Raw genomic sequence first — 20,437 nt, forward strand, 5'->3', positions numbered from 1 at the left:
CTTAACTTGAAACTTGAGACTCTTTACTTAGCTTGAAACTCTAAGCTCTTTGCTTGACTTGAAACTTGGTCTTAAAAATGAAGTTAAAACGTTCAATAGAGACTCTTGAACAACTTTAAGAACTTGCTTGACTTACTTCTTAACTCTTGAACTTAACTCTTGACTTCTAGCTAACTCTCCTTGAATTGGATTTATGGATTCAAGGTGTTTGATCACATGTTACGGATGAGTTCGGGAGGTTTAAATGTACCTTAGAGTGTTGGAAACAACCATACAACATAGGTACAATACCAAGGAACATGCATGGGAATGTATGAAATGAAAGGGGTCACTTGGTGTCCTTGGCGCTCTGCAAGGCGCGGAGCGCCAGCCCTAAAAATTCAAAGGGGTCTTGTTGACGCTCTGATAGGCGTGGCGCCCCAAGGGGGAAAATTCAGAAGACCTTTTGGGGCGCGCTGGCAGGCGCGACGCGCCAACCCCTCGCCCAGAAAACTCGACTTTTCTCCCTCGTTTCTTCAACTCTAAACCACCCTTACTCCAAGGGCTTCAACCCCAAACACTAAGGATCATCATATCCCTCAACATACCATGGATTACAACTCAAAACACAACCGAAAACAAGTCCCAAATCAACAAGAATCTCAACATCAAAATCAACAACAATACCAACACAACCCAACAACTTCAACAACAAATCCAATCTTTTCTCAAATCATAAAATGAGCTTGGTGTGTGGAGGAAAGGATCAACCCACAGAAAGAACTCACATACCTTGATAGGGATCACCCCCGACGATATCCACGAGGATCCTTGACGGAAACTTGTTGCTCTCCTCTTCCTTCTTTTCTTTTTCTCCTTCTTCTCTTCTTCTTCTCTTCTTCACTCTCAAGCCCTAGCTCTCTTACTCTTTTAAAATGGAACAAAATGATCCACAATAAGCCTAAAACCACAATATAACCTCAAAGAAATAGCTAGGGAAAAAAAACCAAAATGCCCTTAAATTTCCGGACGGATTCCCTGCCAACTGCCCAACTTTCGAAGGGTATAACTCACTCATACAAACTCGAAATCGAGCAAACTCGGTGGCGTTGGAAAGACCATTCCACGGGCTATGAAACCATAACTGGAACTACTTCTAACTCATCCTGATCTAGAAGTTATGACTGCTCAAAGTTGGCAAAAAAACTCATCCTTTTCTATACTTGGCCAAATTTTCCAGATTTTTTTCCAATTCTTTCCAAAAGTGATTATTTCCAATTCTAAGCCTCTTCAAAGTTATTTCAAATTGTCGGATGTTACAGGTTTACCTCTCTCCGGGCTGCGAACGAGAGACCACGAGCTAAAGATACCGAGCTGCCACCACCACAAACATAAACCTCGAAGATTCCGATAAACAAAGAAGGCGAGTGAAAATGAAAAGGATCGAAAAAAGGTCTTCCTTGATAGTTCGATTATATCTCCTATATATTTATATACTTCTATATCTATTTCTCTCTATCTCTATCAGTAGAAAAATCCAACTTTTCCCAACCTTTTTCGTCCAACTTTTTTCCAACCTCTAGATAATGAATAAGAAGGGATATTTATAGGAGGAAACTAAGGCAGATTTATGGAGGGAAATCGAGTAGAAATTTGGATGAAATCCCATTTGAAATTTGAATTTTTCTTTGGATAAGACTGAAGAACTGTAATAGTACGATTCTTATACAATTCTTCGACGGAAAAAGAATGGTTGCCGTCCAATTTTGGAGGAAGGACGAAGAAGATGTGAGATCGCTCCACCTGGAAAATTCGTGTATGAGCTTGTACAAGAGGAGAGCTGGGTCGATTTTGCTGGACTGGGCTCGCGATTCTGGGTTGAGTCGCTGCTGGACTGGAGTTCTGGGTCGCGATTTTCTGCCGGGTTCGGGTTTCGCGGAGAAGAAGAAGAAGACGCAGGTGGGGTCGTCTGGTATTGTACGCTGGACGTTGTTGGGTTTGTTGTATTGTTGAAAGAATGGGTTCTTTGGTATTTTAATTGATGGGTTGCTGAATGTAATCTTTTGGTATTATTGGTGGGCTGGGAAATCTGGAAATTGTTTTGGGTTGATGTTGGTTGAATTGTATATATGGGCTGGAAGTTGGATTAAGGAAGATTAAAATGTGGTTAAATCCACAATTAGGAAATGGCCACGTGAATTGCAATTTTGGCCAATGGGAATTAAGAAGTTAGCCAAATTTAGTTTAATTGGTGATTCGACTAAAAACTAAATAAGACGAATTAATATAAATTAATGAATGAACTTCTTAATCTTAATGAAATAAAATAATTAACTAAATTATTAATTAATTAATTCAAAATATAAATTATAATTATATAAGTTAATTACCAAAATACTTAAGTAAAAATAAAATCTTTTTTTTAAAATGATTTTTGAATATGCATAAAATGTACTAATTATACATAAATATAAAATGACATATATCATTAAAAATAATAAAAATGACGAATTTATTCAAAATAACTCGCAAACTCTTTTGAATTTTATAAAAACTAATTATTTTTAAATCGTTTGAAATTGAAGAAGCTAGATAATTAATCTGTACGTGGAGGTCCAAAATTGGGTGTCAACAATATAAACATCCAAAAAATATTTCATTGTGGCAACGTATACTTCCTCCGTTCAACAATAGTTGTCCATTATACTATTTTGAAATGTCTAATAATACCTGTCCACTTTATGAAATCAAAGGATAAATTTACAGTTAATTCCTAATTTATCTTATCATTAATTATAGTCATTTCCTTATTATATTTTTCAAGACATTGTATTTATTATATTCAAAGGGTGATATTGTAAAATTACCCTTTTATTTATAGTTTCTTAATGTGTCAAGTCAATAGTGAATAACTATTATATTTATATATATATTAATAGACGACAATATTTGGTCTGATCAATTTTCTTAATGTTTTTGTTCAATGTCAAAAAAGCTTAGATGTGTAATATGAGTAAGTTTTTCATTAATGTCATTTGTGACATCAAATGGGGCATATTTTTCCTTATAAATTATGTTCATTTGTAAGGACACACCAAAATAGAGAAAGCAATAAAGGGTAGAAAGAGTAATCTACGGGTTATTTCTTAATTAGTTTGTAAAAAAATAGTGTGAAAGTAATATTATATTATCGTGAGTTATATTATGCAAATCAAATTAATGTTAATCTTGTGGGTTAAATCAATAGGAATTCACCCAAAGATTCAAGAACATTCAACAAAGACGAAAATCTAGCATTTTGAATTTTTGCGATAATATCTCATCCTACTTTAATATTTTAATTCAAAATAGGATTATGAACTACGAGCATTATATAAACCACCAAAAATGAGATTTTATTTAAAACACAGTATTTTGGGATATAACAAACTTTACTTGCTGAAAAAAAGGTTTTTAATCACTTTTTTTTATTCGAATTCACAATTCTAAGGTTGGAAGTGAAGGGTGCTTACCATCGAGTAACTCTCTCTTATCTATGTAATATGTTAGTTATGATATAATTGAGACATTTTTTAAAAAGCCGAAATCACAATTCTCTATTATATGAGTATATGTAAGTTGAAGTTAAACAAACTATGATTACTAATTAACCTTACTGTTAATTATAACCGTTATCAAACTTAAGAAATTCCAAACTATAACGAATCAATTTAATATGATAATGATATAATATTTTTTTTTAAAACGAAAGTAGAAATTATCAAAACCAAAATTTTAATTATTGTATTTGTGTATATCATATCATGTCCACCTTTAGCTAGGACAGGCAAGCTATTCCCCCATTTGTAGGTGTATTTATCAGACATATTTTCAGAATAATCAACTTCAGATAAACCAACTACAATTCACAGTCCTTGACTCAGTTTCTAATTCAAACATTCCTTTATTAAGATTAAGACCACTGAATCTAAATATACATTTGAATATTAAGATCTGAATATTAAATGCTAATTAAGATTGCTGTTTTCTCAACATATGATTATATAAAAATTATCTTTGTTTACGTGATTAAGCCAAACTTCCTTTTCATTAACAATCCTTAATTCCTGTTCAATGGAGATTAATTACTCCTTAGCTTCATTGCTTCTCTTCTTGTCCTCTCTTCTTATTGTAATTAGACAATGGAGAAATAAAAAACAAAATAAGTTGCCTCCAGGTCCATGGAAACTTCCCTTCATTGGAAGTCTGCATCACTTAATCGGAGGAGGACTTCCACATCGCATTCTTAGAAATTTATCCCAAAGATATGGACCTATTATGTACTTGCAACTCGGGCAAGTTCCTACCGTGGTCATATCATCACCTACTATGGCAAAACAAGTTCTAAAAACTCATGATCTCGCCTTTGCTAATAGGCCACAACTTACATCTACAAGCATCATATTTTATGACAATAAAGATATTGCATTCAGTCCATATGGTGATTATTGGAGACAAATGCGTAAAATTTGCATTTTAGAACTTCTTAGTTCAAGTCGTTTGGTGCCATTCGACAAGAAGAACTTTCGAGTCTCATGTCATCACTTCGTTCCATGAGTGGAGCTACAATCAACATGACTGAAAAGATTTTTCTGCTTAGCAACTGTATAACTTGTAGAACCGCCTTTGGAAAAATATGCAAAGATCAAGACAAGTTCATAACAATTATGAAGGAAGTACTCATATTAGGAGCAGGATTTTTCTTGGCTGATCTGTTCCCTTCATGGAAGTTACTTCACAACATAAGAAGTGAGAAAACTAGAATGGTGAACGCGCATAAAAAAATTGATGTAATTTTGGAGGAGATCCTGAATGAGCATATCGAAAATAAAGCAGCTGGAAAGAAGGGAAATGGTGAGTTTGGAGACGAAGATTTGGTTGATGTTTTCCTAAGGGTAAAAGAGAACGCGGACCTTCAATTTCCAATCTAAAGCTGTGATTTTTGTAAGTTTTCTCCCTTTCCTAAAGAGAACACGGAACTTCAATTGATCAATTTCCTAAGTTTGATTTGTTTGTTGATGCAGGACATCTTTCTGGCTGGAACTGAAACTTCATTTACAGTTCTTGTGTTTGGGTGTTTACAGAGCTAATGAAGAACCCACATATCATGGCGAAGGCCCAAAGTGAAGTGAGACGAGTTTTTAAGGGGAAAAAAAGTTATGATGAAAAAGATATCGAAAAGTTGACATATTTAAATCTAGTGATAAAGGAGACATTAAGGCTTCATGCTCCAGTTCCTCTTCTAGCACCTAGGGAACAAACAGTTATTGATGGATATACCATACCTATTAACACTAGAGTAATAGTCAATGGATGGACGATAGGGAGAGATCCCGAAAGTTGGGATGATCACGATAATTTTATACCAGAGAGATTTGAAAATTCTTCTGTCGATTTTATAGGAAATCACTTTGAGTTTATTCCATTTGGCGCAGGAAGAAGGATTTGTCCCGGAATGGTATTTGGTTTAGCTAATGTCGAACTTCCTCTAGCTCAGTTACTCTACCACTTTGACTGGAAACTGCCAAATGGAACTAAACCAAATGATTTGGATATGACGGAAACACATGGATTAAGTGCGGCAAGGGCAAAAGACCTGTATTTAATTGTTGTAGATCATAAAAACGATGAAGAAAAATTCTGATTTAATTTTTTTTTTGCTTTGGTTTAATTATGTATGTGTATCCATTTGAATGTTAAGGTGTATGCATTTGTTGGTTTTACGATTGCTTCAATCCATCGGACTAATTAACTACCAAACATGATATTTACTTATGTAGTATTTAATACCCGCATATCTCACCTCAAACAGACAGTATCATACTACTCACTAGTTTACAACAACTACACAATTAATTATCTATTGTATGATTGTACATGTCATATTCAAGAATAGTGTATACATTTGTTATTTAATACCCGCATATCTCACCTCAAACAGACAGTATCATACTACTCACTAGTTTACAACAACTACACAATTAATTATCTATTGTATGATTGTACATGTCATGTTCAAGAATAGTGTATTTGCTATTTAATATCCCATATGTAGCTATCAGTAGTGAGCAACAACTGCACAATAGATTTTTTTAATTGCATTATTAGGTGTAATGTAAAAGGTGATAAGACTATTTGGCGTCATTTCACATGCCCAGAATTCGACAAATAAGTAAATTCATTACATTCTATAATTTGAATTAGCTACTTAAATGATAAACTTTCTAACTAATAAACGTTGTTGTCTTTAACAATTTCATGAGATACACTTCAAATTATTTATGAGTGGATTTGTCAGCTATTCCACTAATGATATATATGGAGATATTTTTTCATGTAATTTATCAGTATTTTGACGAATGTTGATTTGTTTGTATTATATATATACATACAATTATTATAATCTATGGGTTCAGAGTCATCATGAAGAACAATATCAAATCCACTAATCATTGAGTCTCCCGTGTGTTTGATACGGAGGAAAATATTTTTTCACAAAAAATGATATCTTAATTATTTATTAATTTCTAATATTTGATAAATATTTTATAATTAATTTTTTTAACATTTTTACCAATTAAAAATATATATAGGATAATTGAAAAACATTTTCTCCTAGATACCAAACACGCCCAAACGTCTTCTGTGGTCTTCATCAATGTCCTTATCTGGATAGATCCTTATCTGAGTGATCCCCCTTCTCCCTCAACCAATCAATTTCCAATTGTTGGTACTTTATTCTAATTATTTCCATTACCCAAACCTTCTTTTGACACAAAAATCTCTTCAAATTTCGAAAGATTTTTTTTAGATTCTACTGTCCACCTTTGTCCGTTCAGTTTTGCCATTTGATTTGATTTGATTTGCTTAGTTTAAATTAAATTTGATTTCGCGTTAGGAAGTTTTACATTAGAGGTAAAGCGCGCTCTCTAACAAAGATGACTCCGTATCTAAAAGGACTCGAACTTGAGACCTTTGATTAAGGATGAAGGAGTACTACTTACCACTCCACCACAATCTTCATTGGTCATGTGATTGAGGATGGAGCTTGACCTCTACTAATGATGAAAGAAAGAAGATTTAGGGGAAAATGATGTGTCAATTTTAAGAGATCCGCAATTAAATTTAACAAAACATTTTTTTTACTTTAATAATTAGTTTTAGGACTTAGGGCCAAAATAATTATTGGGAAATAATGAAAAAATCATTAATAATAATATAACTTAATATTTAGCAAAATAATAATACTCAAATTTAGATAAATATTACTATCATAATATATAAATAATAGTATAGAATATTAATACTTAAACTGTGTTGAGCATTGTCCTAAAAAATTATTTTAACGGTGTGAAATGTTTCCCCAAAATTAAACAAGCCTTTCTTATTTAATTAGAAAATACATGAATAGCCAAGTTATTAGTGGAGAAATAAAATAACATAGACAAACTCATGAATTAAATATGACACTTGGAAAATGAGTTGTCAGCAGAGGGGAAACTCTTGCCGTCTTGCGTTAGTAAATGATCAAAAGTTAATAATTCTTTTGAAATGAAACATTTTCCTTATAATAATTACTTATCGTTTTATATACCTCAAGGACTATTTTGGCCAATTTTTTGTCATTTATTTATAAGGTCATTTGAATAATTATTGAGTCATTATAAAAGCAGCTATAGAAGATCAAATGTAATATTATAAGCTTCTTTCTCTTTCCTTACTTTTCAATGGAGATGTTTAACTCCTTTCTTTCCAATTTAGTTTTATTGCTTCTCTTTTTGTCCTCCCTCATACTTATAGTTAAAAAATGGAGCAAACCAAAAAATCGAAACGAAAAACAATTTAGGTTGCCTCCAGGTCCATGGAGACTTCCCCTCATTGGAAATCTTCATCACTTAATCGGAGGAGGGTTGCCACATCATATTTTTAGAAAATTATCTCAAAGGTATGGGCCTCTTATGTACTTGCAACTCGGGGAAGTTCCTACCGTGGTCATATCATCAACTACTATCGCCAAAGAAATTCTAAGAACTCATGATCACGCCTTTGCTTGTAGACCACAACTTACATCCACAAACATCATATTTTACAATAGTATAGACATTGCATTTAGTCCATACGGTGACTACTGGAGACAAATGCATTAAATCTGTACTTCAGAACTTTTTAGTATAAAGATGATCAAGTTATTTAGTGCAATTCGAGAGGATGAGCTTATGAGTCTCATTTCATCAATTCGTTCCATGAGGGGTTCTCCAGTAAACATGACAAAAAAGATTTTTCTGTTTACTAATTGTATCATTTGTAGATCAGCCTTTGGAAAAGTATGCAAAGATCGAGGCGAGTTCTTAACAACTTTGAAGGAAGTACTGTTATTAGCAGCAGGATTTTTTATGGCTGATTTGTACCCTTCTTGGAATTTACTTCACAACCTAAGAGGTGAGAAAACTAGAATGGTGAACGCGCATAAGAAGGTTGATGCAGTTATGAAGGAGATCCTGAATGAACATATCGAAAATAAAGCAGCTGGGAAGAAGGGAAATGGTGAGTTTGGTGACGAAGATTTGGTTGATGTTTTACTTAGGGTGAAAGAGAACGTGGAACTTCAATATCCAATCACAAATGACCATATTAAAGCTGTGATTTTTGTAAGTTTGTTCTCCTTCTTTATCTTTGTTCGCTTTTCCTTTCCCTTTTATAGGATTTATTTTATTTGTTGTTGATGTAGGACATATTCCTAGGAGGAACTGGATCTTCATCTTCAACTATTATTTGGGCGTTATCAGAAATGATAAAGAACCCGAATGTTATGATCAAGGCTCAAAGTGAAGTGAGACGAGTTTTTAAGGGAAAACAAAATTTTAGTGAAGAAGAAGTTGAAAACTTGACATACCTAAAGTCGGTGATTAAGGAAACATTAAGGCTACATACGCCAGCTCCTCTTCTAGGGTCTAGGGGAATGTAGGGAGCAAACAGTTATAGATGGATACACCATACCTCTAAAGGCTCGAGTACTAGTCAATGCATGGGCACTCGCAAGAGATCCTGAAAGTTGGGATGATCCTGAAAACTTTATACCAGAAAGATTTGAGAACTCTTCTATTGACTTTATGGGAAATCATTTTCAGTTTATTCCATTTGGTTCAGGACGAAGGGTGTGTCCAGGGTTGTTACTTGGTTTTGCTAATGTTATACATCCTTTAGCTCAGTTACTCTACCACTTTGAATGGGAACTTCCTAATGGAACTAATCCGAAAGATTTGGATATGACTGAAACGCATGGATTAACCACGGAGAAAAAGGAAAATCTATATTTAATTGCTATAGATTATAGAAACAATGAAGAATTTTGATGTTTTGTTGTGAAATATATAGAAAAGTCAATGCATCCTCTGTAGTTCTTCCTCTTTTTTTCGGTTTGTTTAAGTATGTGTAGTGAGAATAATTGAATGTATTAAATTGAATCGATCAATTATGTGTACAGAGCATAGAAGTATTAAATTGAATCGATCAATTATGTCAATGCAGCCAAGGGTGGGTTTGGTTAATGAAATGGGTTGAGGATCCCGAGATCTCACGTTCAAAATTAGTAGTTGATTATTTTAGGAGAAAATCGACAAAAATTGGTTTTGGGAAAGTGCTCATCGGTCCAAAAATTCATCTGAATCAATTGGTCTTTTAAATATATAAAATTAATCATTTTTTCAACACACGATTAAAAAAAATGAAAAACCAATCAAACTCGATCAGTTTTAAATTATTTAACTATTAAAATGTGAATCTCCGTCTTTAATGTGGTAATAAGATATTATTCTACCACTAGATCATTGGTGCTTATTGGTTTAAGTCTTTCATATTTCTCATTTATACTCTTCAAGTTTTTTTTTTTTGATAAAAACAAACCGAATTCTATTGATTTAAAAAAAAATAGGTATATTTTTCAAATTAAGTTAACCAAATTTATACTTTCATATATTTTTTCAAAATTTGGTTTAAGACTTTCATATTTCTCATTTATATACTCTTCGATCTCATTTATACTTTTCACGGTATGGCGACTTAGAAGCCTCTCATGGCTGTCGCTGCCTCTCCCCAGTCTCAAACTGCGGGAGAGTCAAACCTTAACAATACCTATGCATCTCTAATGAATTATAATCCTACGGCACTGACCAAAACAATCTTGAAACCTATTCAATTAATACACAGGGAACCAACGGTCCAATTTACTTTTAAGGAATTAGATGAGTATGCCGTTGAAGAGGGACTTCATCAAGCCGTGATTATGAAGCTTTCCTATGGTGCACCAAGCTTACACGAACTGAGAAAATTACTTCCAAAACAGTTGGTCATCAAAGGACGTTGTTTAATCGGCTCGCTTGCAGTACGACATCTTTTAATTCGTTGTGATTTTATGAAGATTTTTGCTCTGTTCTTTCAAATAGTTTGGTTATCTTCAATAAAATGGGGAACAACATTTGTTCTGTAACTTTCCATGGACACAAAATTTTAACCCTAAGGAAGAAACTTCAAAAGCTTTGGCGTGGGTTTCGCTACCGGATCTGCCGCCAAATCTTTTTGCTCGAAGACCTTTGTTATCCATTGCATCGGCTATTGGTCAGCCAGTAGCCATAGATAAATCCACTCAAGACCTAGCACAGCTAGAGTTAAGGTCATTCTTGATCTTATGGACAAACATCCGAAACGAGTAAGGATGCATTTTTTGGATGAACAATCTAGTAAGCTCGTTGAACACTATCAACAGGTTGTGTTTGATAATCTTCCTTTGTATTGTACCTATTGTAAGCACCAAGGTCATGAAGATGATGATTGCCGACTAATGATCCAGAAAAACAAAAGGGGAGAAGGTAATCAAGATGACATCAGGCAGCAAGGTGACAAAACAAACAATCTGGAACAATTGCAGGGTGATGCACGAGACTTCTTGAATGCAAAAAAAACTGAAAATAAAGTCTCTAATGATACGGATAATGCAAGTAATGTGAACGAAACACCGAATATCAATTATATGCAGCACCTAACTACTAAAAACAATAGCGATACAAGGCTAGTATTAGTTGGTCAAAGGTCACTGGAGGAGGAACTTTTGGTGCCTGAAACAAAGGTTCAGGAGGGCCTTTTGGTGCCTGGACCAGAGGTTCAGTTGTTAAACATCTCTGGAAAAAGTTTGGCTGATGCTCTGAAAACTTCAGATAAGGTCCAAGGATGTCAAAAAGGCGATACATGTATAATTTCATGTGAAGATCAAGTTGGTTCGAATGCAGGTTAGGTTCTTGATCGAAATTCGATTGCAATGTCGAAACTTGAAAATCTGGGCAGCAACTAAATTATAATGCTACTGAAAAAGAAAGTGTAACATCTCGCAAATTGAAAGAACTAGAAAGAGCTAGAATTAGAAAGAGTGATTTTTGGAAATAATAAAAATCTGGAAAATTGGTTACGTTAAGTTTGAGTTTTTGACCAACTTCAAACGACCATAACTCCTAGATAAGGATGAGTTAGGTGCGTTTCCATATATCGTGGGAAAGATCCTGGAATAATCTTTGCAACGCCGCCGAGTTTGCGTGATTCCGAGTTCGTATGAGTGAGTTATGCCCATTGAAAGTTGGGCTGTTCAAATTAGAAAAGTCCAATCCGGATTTTAGAAGGGCATTATGGTCTTTTCACCACCCAATTAAGTTAATTCGTTTTTAGCAATTAAATTGGGGTCTAAACTGAATTGGTTCAGTTTAGACAATTGAAAATTTACGCTAGGTTTTTTTTGGAGAAAGAACGCAAGAGGAGAAAAGAGGAGAAAGAGCAAAGTTCATCATTCTTTGAAGGTTTAGCTTGTGGATTTCGGCAAGGGTTGATCCCTAAAGAGGCATGTGAGTCTTTCATAGCATTGGGTTCGTTCACCCACGCGCCAATCATGTTATATCAGCGAAATTCATTCTAGAAAGTTGAAAGTTGATGAATCTTGAATGGTGTTCTTGAAATTGGCTTTGTTCTTGAGTTAAGTTGAGATTAAGGAGTTCCTTGAGGTTATAATGTTGTTTCCTTGAGTTGTTTGAGTTAGAATCTTGTGTACATATACTGGGTATTTGAATCTAAAGAGGGATTGAGAAAAAAAATTGGAATTAGGTGAATTGGGGTTAGAAAACGAGGAAGAAAAAGTCGGACAAGGAACAGGTACCAGGTCCGCGTGGACCTGTTCCTTTAGTGTGAAAATTTTCTCTCCGCATCGCGGAGAGGTCGCGGACTCCACTGTTTCAAAAATAAATTTCGTGATCAAATATTTAAGTGCATCTCCGCGTCGCGGACTAGTTTCCAGGCAGTGATTTCTTGATCATTGTCTATATTTAATTTATCACCAAATTTATCGTTGAGATCAATTTGTGACATAAGTTATAAACATCGAGTATATGTTATTATGAATATATCCATTTTTTATAAATTTATACGGCATTAACAAATTTGACATCATTTGGATAGTTATAATTCTAAATTTTGATTTGATATCGTTTCCTCAATCTAGCTATTTACTTATTATTTTAACATTTTATGTAGTCTTTTATAACATAAAATGTAATTGATACAAGATGAATTATAAGAGAAAATGCACAAGTACCCCCCAACATATGTCCAAAATCCCTGAGACACACCTAACATTTACTAAGGTCCTATTACTCCTCCCCCCCCCCCCAAAACTTATTTTATATATAATTTTCTACCCCTTTTTTGCCTACGTGGCACTATCTTGTGGGCCCTGCGCGTGTTGACAATTTTTTCAAAGATAGTTCCACATAGGCCGAAAAGGGCTAGAAAATTAATTAAAAAATAAGTCTGGGGGGTAATAGGACCTTAGTAAAGGTTAGGTGTGTCTCAGGGATTTGGGGCATAGGCTGGGGGGTACTTATGCATTTTCCCAAAATAAAAAAATTACCTTTAGCATAAAAGAGAGTTGAATAGAAAATGAGGTAGTTGAAGAAAATAAATAGATAAGTGGGAAAATGCATAAGTACCCCCCAGCCTATGCCCAAAATCCCTGAGACACACCTAACCTTTACTAAGGTCCTATTACCCTCCCGAACTTATTTTTAATTAATTTTCTACCCCTTTCTTGCCTACGTGGCACTATCCTTGAAAAAATTGTCAACACGCGCTGGGCCCACAAGATAGTGCCACGTAGGCCGAAAAGGGGTAGAAAATTAATTAAAAATAAGTTCGGGAGGGTGATAGGACCTTAGTAAAGGTTAGGTGTGTCTCAGGGATTTTGGGCATAGGCTGGGGGGTACTTATGCATTTTTCCCTAGATGAGTAGATGAAGGAGAAAATAGAGTTGAAGAGAAGATAGAGTAAATAAATAGGGAAGAAAGTTCTTAACGATAAAAATGTCGACTATAAACGTTAAAAAGGATCTCTTCTCACGCATTTTAGATGAATAAGTTCTCTTATATATTCAGTCAACATTTTGTGTGTTAAATGGTACATTGGAAATAAAATTGAAGGTTAAAATAAGATTGAGTTGGAGTGTCTAAATGAAATTTAGTGTTAAGTTAAAGGGGTTATGTATGTGTTTGGCCATAATTTTTATAACGATTATTGGACACTATCATTAGGTGTGTATCCAGCTCCTCTCCGTTTCTCTTCTCTCCATATTCCCCAAGTATTTACTTGAATTAAAAATACATAACAAATAAAAAAGTTAATAGCTAAAATTTAATTGATTAAATCAAGACTCTAATATAATTTAGATAATTAATACTTCATAAATAAATTTAGAGAAAAGACATAAAGTCACCACTAAAGTTGTCCCGTATTTGCATAAAGACACCTTAACTTTGAAAGTGTCCTATCACCCCACAAAACATTTTAATATCTTTGTAAATGGGCCATTTTGACCCATTTCCCTGTCTGGGTTGTTACCACGCACATGAAGCGCGTGATGCAGTGTTTTTACCACCATTAATCAGTTTAAAAGAGCCACATGTCGCTTTATTTCTTTATTAATAATTGTTTAATTAATTTACATCATCTTCCCCAAATTTAAACTCAAAAGAGCCATTGGTATCCCTAAATTCACAATTTCATCTTTTTTGCAAAGCAAGATCAACGTTGGTACTCTCTCTTTGATGAATTCAGCATCTTCTCAAAGCACAATAAGGTAGGAATTCGTTTTATCTTTTAATTTCCGTCGATTCCAACACTCTTTACACTATAATAATCCCTAAAATCATAATAAAAAAAAAAAAGAAGATCTTTATCATATAATGTAGAGCCCTAACATGTTAGACCTTCAATTCCTTGTCCCTCCAAGAATCTTCACCAAGAAACATCAACACGAGATTATCAACACCAAGAGAAAATGAGAAGACTTTTCTATATTTTGTGAATTTAGGGAAAGTTGAAAAATAACAAAAGAAAAGAGAAGATTTTTCTTGAAAAGAATAAGGTCGGGTCGGGTTGAATAAGTATCACAGGAGTGAGCATCACGCGTGACAACACAGACGAGGGAATGGGTCAAAATGGCCCATTTACAAAGATATTAAAAAGTTATGTGGGGTGATAGGACACTTCCAAAGTTAAGGCATCTTTATGCAAATACGAGACAACTTTAGTGGTGACTTTATGTCTTTTCTCATAAATTAATAATGTTATAATCATAATAATATATTATCTTGTCCATACATACCTAATACACTTTTATTTTTTCCCTATGAGTATTTGTCTTCTTCTTTTTTTGAATTAAGTTAATTTGATTGAAATTTTCTGATGATCTTTCCCTTTAAAATTTGCTGAGAATTCAGAATTATTAACAAAAATCTAAGTTATCAATTACTTAATTTATTTATTTTTTTAAATACAGAAGATAAATACTGCTTAGGGAAAATATAATATGAGAGAGAAAAGTTAAAATATATTTATGAATAACATAATATATTGCTATAATTGTGGCATTAGCAATTTATTTATAAAATATTAATTATTTAAATTATAATTAAAATTTTGATCTAATCAATTAAATCTTAGAATAAAAATTAGAGAATCCTAGATTTTTGACAAATAAGTAAATGAATTCATTAAATTATATTCTAAAATTTGACTTAACTACTTAAATAATAAATCATCAAATTGATAATATCATCTTTAACGATTTCATGACATATGTTACGCCGTAATTTTACTATCTCTAGCAAAATCACTTTTTGAAATGTTCCACGTATAAAACAAATTGAGAAAAATACTTAGAAAAGAGTCGCCACTTAATTTTTTAAAGAAATTAAGAAAAAATTAATTTAAAAAGATTTTAACAAATTAAATCTTTATAAATTTAGAGAAAATGGGTAAGATGTTCTTATTTACGCTTCAAGAAGATTTTTAAGGCATTTGAAGCGTCCACTAACATGCGGTTATCCTACTACTTAGATTAAATATATTTTGACTATTTTTTTTTAGAAAAATGATTAATTTGAGAAAATAGTTAAACAAAGAATAATTTTTATTTTTTTAAGAAAAGAGGATACTAATTGAAATATTTGAATTAAATTGCAAGTGATTAGGATCTTGTTAAAAACCTAATTAATTAGAAATTATTTGATTCATTTTAAAATAATAATTTAGACCAATTTGATTAATTAAAGTATGAAAACTATTTTAAATTAATTGAAGATAAGTAAAAAAAAAATGACTAAAGATTTTCAAATAAAAATATAAGAGTTGATTAAAAATGATTTTTTTATGAAAATAAATTAACATAACATAAAGAATATAGTTCGTCTTTTGGGGAATTTAATTAAATTAAGCCAAATTAAATGAAAGGGTTAGAATTAAACAAATCAAATAAACCCATAAATAAATGCATACAATTATAGGAACAACATATTATAAGTACTAAATAACATCCTATCCCTTCTAGTTTTCTATTTACCAAAAATCCCTTAAAAATGATGTTTGGTGGATACATAGCGGTGTGCACGGGATACATTAGGTTTGATACATTCCACATAGCGGGATACATAGAGTTGTGCACGGGATACATTAACATCCTATCCCTTCTAGTTTTCTATTTACCAAAAATCCCTTAAAAATGATGTTTGCGGGATACATAACATTGTGCACAAGATACATAGCGTTTGATACATTCCACATAGCGGGATACATAGCGTTGTGCACGGGATACATTAGGTTTGATACATCCCACATAGGCGGGATACATAGCGTTGTGCACGGGATACATAGGTAAAATAAGGGATTTTTGAAATTTTTGAAATAAGTAGGGATAAATGGATATTAAGGTAAGTAAAGGAGTGTAGTTAAGTAATTTGTATCAAATAAATAAAGAGGTAATGGACTGCCCATGTTAGCCTTTTCAGGCTGCTGATACTGTTGAATCATTTTGGGCTTTGGCCCAATGCTGAAATTCATGAGTTTAACCCCTTTTTACGGTGTATATTGACTGTATACACTCGGCGTATATCAGTGTATATCAGCATATATATCAACCCTTTCCTTGCATTTTTGCTTTTGAAACCTGCATATCTGCTTCCCTTTCAACTCTATTGGATCAACGAGGCAGACTCGAACTTAAACCCGAGGATATGCAAAGAGGAGAGAGTCCATCATGGACTCATCGGGAATTCACAATGCAAAAAAAAAAAAAAAAGATGGATAAGAGATCTGATGATCAAGCGGATTTGAAATAAAATAAAGAAAACTTCAACAACATAATTCAACTTGACAAAGATAAAGGCATACATTATTCACATGGAGAAATTAATGTTCAATTCAAGTCTAACTCTTAATAAAGCACTTGTTTCAAATAGGCAAGCAACTGGAGGAAATGAAAGGTATACTTCTAATCACGATTCAACAATTACCTTGCGTAAATGATTTTAGCTCACACAACATCCAAAGAAAATATTTAGTTTATCACAACATGCTTACTTCAAATCATGTGAATGAAACTAAAAAAATACACAAACAAGGAGGGTCACATTCTTACCTTCAATATTCACTTTTCATGCTTACTGGAAAGGTAGAGTAAGAAAGGAAAGAAAAATTTATGTGATTACACAATCAAGGCACTATATTATTTTAAAATTGCTAAACAAGCCATTGAAAGCTAGCACAATAAGAAACAAGTCTACTTCCTATCCTCAATTCACAATTCATGGCAACAGATTATCATGAAAACTAAATAGATATTGTCAAAAATGGAACTACTACAGAAAATCTAAACCAAACATGCTCTCAAATAGTCGATTCAAAGAGAAGATCCAACCCAACACCGACATATAACGACAAGAAATCATACTTTTTTTTAGCCATAATAGGCAGAAAATCATGAAACCAAAACTTAAGCATATCAACAATCGATTTATACGAAAAGAAAACGAAAATATTGAAACACAACACCCTCTTAAAAGGAAAAAGAAAATTAACTATATAGCTAAGTTACATCAGATGACAAGAATACACGTAGAACTGTAAACGAGCACACATTAAAGGAGAGCAATCACATTTTGAATCATATTAAGCATTTCATACATTACCGATTAATCGAGTTCAAACGGAAAGAAACAACACACATAAATAACTACTTCACTATATAGACGATTAGCGATACTGAAGTAAGAGGAGAAGAGATGTCACCTTTATCGGAGCAGGAACTGGGACAACGAGCTTGACTATGAAGCAACTTCCACACCAGAGAAGAGATAAACTTTGAGAATTCTAATGAACTCTAGTAAGAGCTTTCGACGAGATGAAGAGAAATTCCAAGAAATCTAGACCTAACTTTGTGATTTTTGGTATTATATCGATACTATATTCATCAATCTAAAATTACGACTTCAAATATTCCTCCCTCAAACACTGACTGGTCGAGAGTTTATATAGGGGAAAATAAAATCATTTTGGGGGGAAATTGAATGGAAAGGAAGAATTTGAATTCGAAATCCAAGTTCTATTTTGGATAAGGTTGCTGGATTTCTGCGATTTGGTGGGATTTTCCGGGTTTGTTGGGATTTTCACGTGAAGAAGACGATATTGGGGGCAGTAGGGTCGCGTTTCTGGATTCTCCGCAATTTCTGCTGGGTTTCTTCGCGGATTTTCTGGGTTTTGCTTGCGTCTGGGTTTGGACGAGATGGGGTCGTCTGTTTTCGTGAAGGAAGAAGAAAACGCAGGGGTCGCATACTGGTATTATACACAACTGTTGATTGTTGTTGTATTGGAAAGGGTTTGGATCGGGTAATCTAAAAATTGGATGAGAAACTTTCACATATACCAAACAAAAAAATCATATTTGTATGCTATAGCAAAGTTTGCATAATTGCGCTCCATAGCAAACATATATATGCATAATTCGCTATACATATATACAAAAAGAAGCAATTGTATAATTCGTTGGCTCCTCTTCAGAATTGTATAATTTTGCTGGCAGGCCATTTGTATAAATTGTTGTTAGCCTCTCGTTTGTATAAATCGTTGACAAACATAAATTATACATTATAAGTGTATAGGACGAATATATATGTATTTGCATGTGCATATACAATTTTCTCTCGCTTTATACAAACAGAAACGCAATTTATACAATTCTGTTGTATAAAACGAGAAAGAGAGAAAGACAAAAGAGAACTGGGCAGGGGAATATTTTTATTGTATAATTATAAGTGTATAGGACGAATATATATGTATTTGCATGTGCATATACAATTTTCTCTCGCTTTATACAAACAGAAACACAATTTATACACTTCTGTGTATAAAGCGAGAGAGGCGAGCACAGAGAGAGTGAGCGAGAGTTTGAGGGAGAGAGGCGCTGACAAACAGTTTGCTACAGGACACAATTAAATCAAAGTGTGATTATACCATTTAATTTGAATTAATAGTTTGTCATTATGTACAATTTTCCCAAATTGGAATTAGGATGAGAATATGTTGGTTTGGGCTGCTGGGTTGGAGAGTGTTGGGCTGAAAAATTACCCAAATCTAGTCTCAAAATTGAGTTAAGTTGGAGGTCAAAGATGGGTTAGATCTTGAAGTTTAAGAAATAGCCAAATTGAGTTTAATTTAGATAGTTTGACTAAAATTTAAATAAGACAAATTAATGTTAATTAATTAACAAGCTTCTTAATTTTAACGAGATAAAATAATTAATTTAATTATAAACTAATAACTCAAAATTATAACTATAACTTAAAGTAAATTAATAAAATATTTAACTAAATGTAAAATCTTTTGTGATGATTTTCAAACATTTATAAAATAACGTGATTGTAAAAATATACATATTTATTATTTAAAATTATTAAAATTATTTAAAATGATTATTTAAAAAAAAGTGACGAAACTATTTAAGATAACTTGCAAACTATATTTATTTTATTTTCTTGAAATTTTTATAAAATTAATAATTTTAAATCATTTGAAAATTGAAAAAGCTCGATAATTAATTTATATTGTGGAGGGTCAAAACTGGGGTGTAAACAACATACACTTCAAATTATTTGGGTAATTGGATTTGTCCGGTATTCCACTAATGAGGTGAACATATATCGTGTAATTATCAGTATCTTGACCATTTTGTAATTATTATTATTATTATATTATATCCATGCAACTTATTATCTATAATGGGGAACAATATAAATCACTGCATGCCCAATCGAATTAGGGCACTATCAACCATTTTCCTTTATTGTATTAAAAAAAAAAAGGGTGACATATAAAGGTGATAGAGACTCTTATCTAGCATCATTTTACATGCCCAAATTTCCATTAATAATTGAATTCTATATATTAGAATTCGTGTTACCAAACGATTTACCCTCTTTGTTCTATATTAGTTGATTATACGGTGCTTGAGAAATCATAAATAAAAAGATAATTTTGGATTGTCAATTATTATAACTTATATTACTTTTTACTTAGTAGGCGTTTGGCCATGCGATACCATATCATGATATAGTATCGTGAGATGGAATCAGCATTTGGACATGCGATTTTACGCTGATTCTATCTCATGATTCCATATCATAAGATGTGATTCCATATTCTCCAAAAACCATGATATGAAATTATATGGGAATTCCATATCATGATTTGAGATATTTTAATACAAAAATTGATCCACGAGTTTATATTTTGTTGAAACAACCCCACATTTATATCTACTAACCATTTATTTCATATGTAAATAAAATTTATAATCACATCATTAATTTTTAAAATTTATTATTCTCACCGACACAAAATTTATAATTTTCACCAACATATAGTCACTTTAACTCACACCAACCAATTGTTGAGTAATAAATTTGTTTTGTTCATTTACTCCAACACTTAATTTATTACTTCTACCATTTTGTACTTATTACAACTATAGTTATATCTATTTGAACATGGAGTGAAAGGT

At 32.8% G+C, this 20,437-nt stretch overlaps 1 long non-coding RNA gene and 2 pseudogenes across 1 annotated transcript in view; 2 read left to right on the forward strand and 1 right to left on the reverse strand.

Moving 5' to 3' along the window:
* LOC107058667 (uncharacterized) overlaps nucleotides 1-895 on the reverse strand; it is a 3,817-nt gene extending 2,922 nt beyond the window's left edge. The window contains exon 1 of the long non-coding RNA XR_001472201.1: nucleotides 772-895. This is a non-coding gene — a long non-coding RNA (uncharacterized lncRNA). The remainder of the gene's footprint in view (nucleotides 1-771) is intronic.
* Nucleotides 896-3,908: 3,013 nt separating this feature from the next.
* On the forward strand, nucleotides 3,909-5,712 carry LOC102597727 (premnaspirodiene oxygenase-like; annotated as a pseudogene).
* A 2,003-nt stretch (nucleotides 5,713-7,715) lies between these two features.
* Nucleotides 7,716-9,541, forward strand: LOC102598047 (premnaspirodiene oxygenase-like; annotated as a pseudogene).
* The last annotated feature ends 10,896 nt before the right edge of the window (nucleotides 9,542-20,437 follow it).

The sequence above is a fragment of the Solanum tuberosum genome, unplaced genomic scaffold, assembly GCF_000226075.1.
Source record: "Solanum tuberosum cultivar DM 1-3 516 R44 unplaced genomic scaffold, SolTub_3.0 scf00579, whole genome shotgun sequence".
In the NCBI taxonomy this organism is placed as follows: Eukaryota; Viridiplantae; Streptophyta; class Magnoliopsida; order Solanales; family Solanaceae; genus Solanum; species Solanum tuberosum.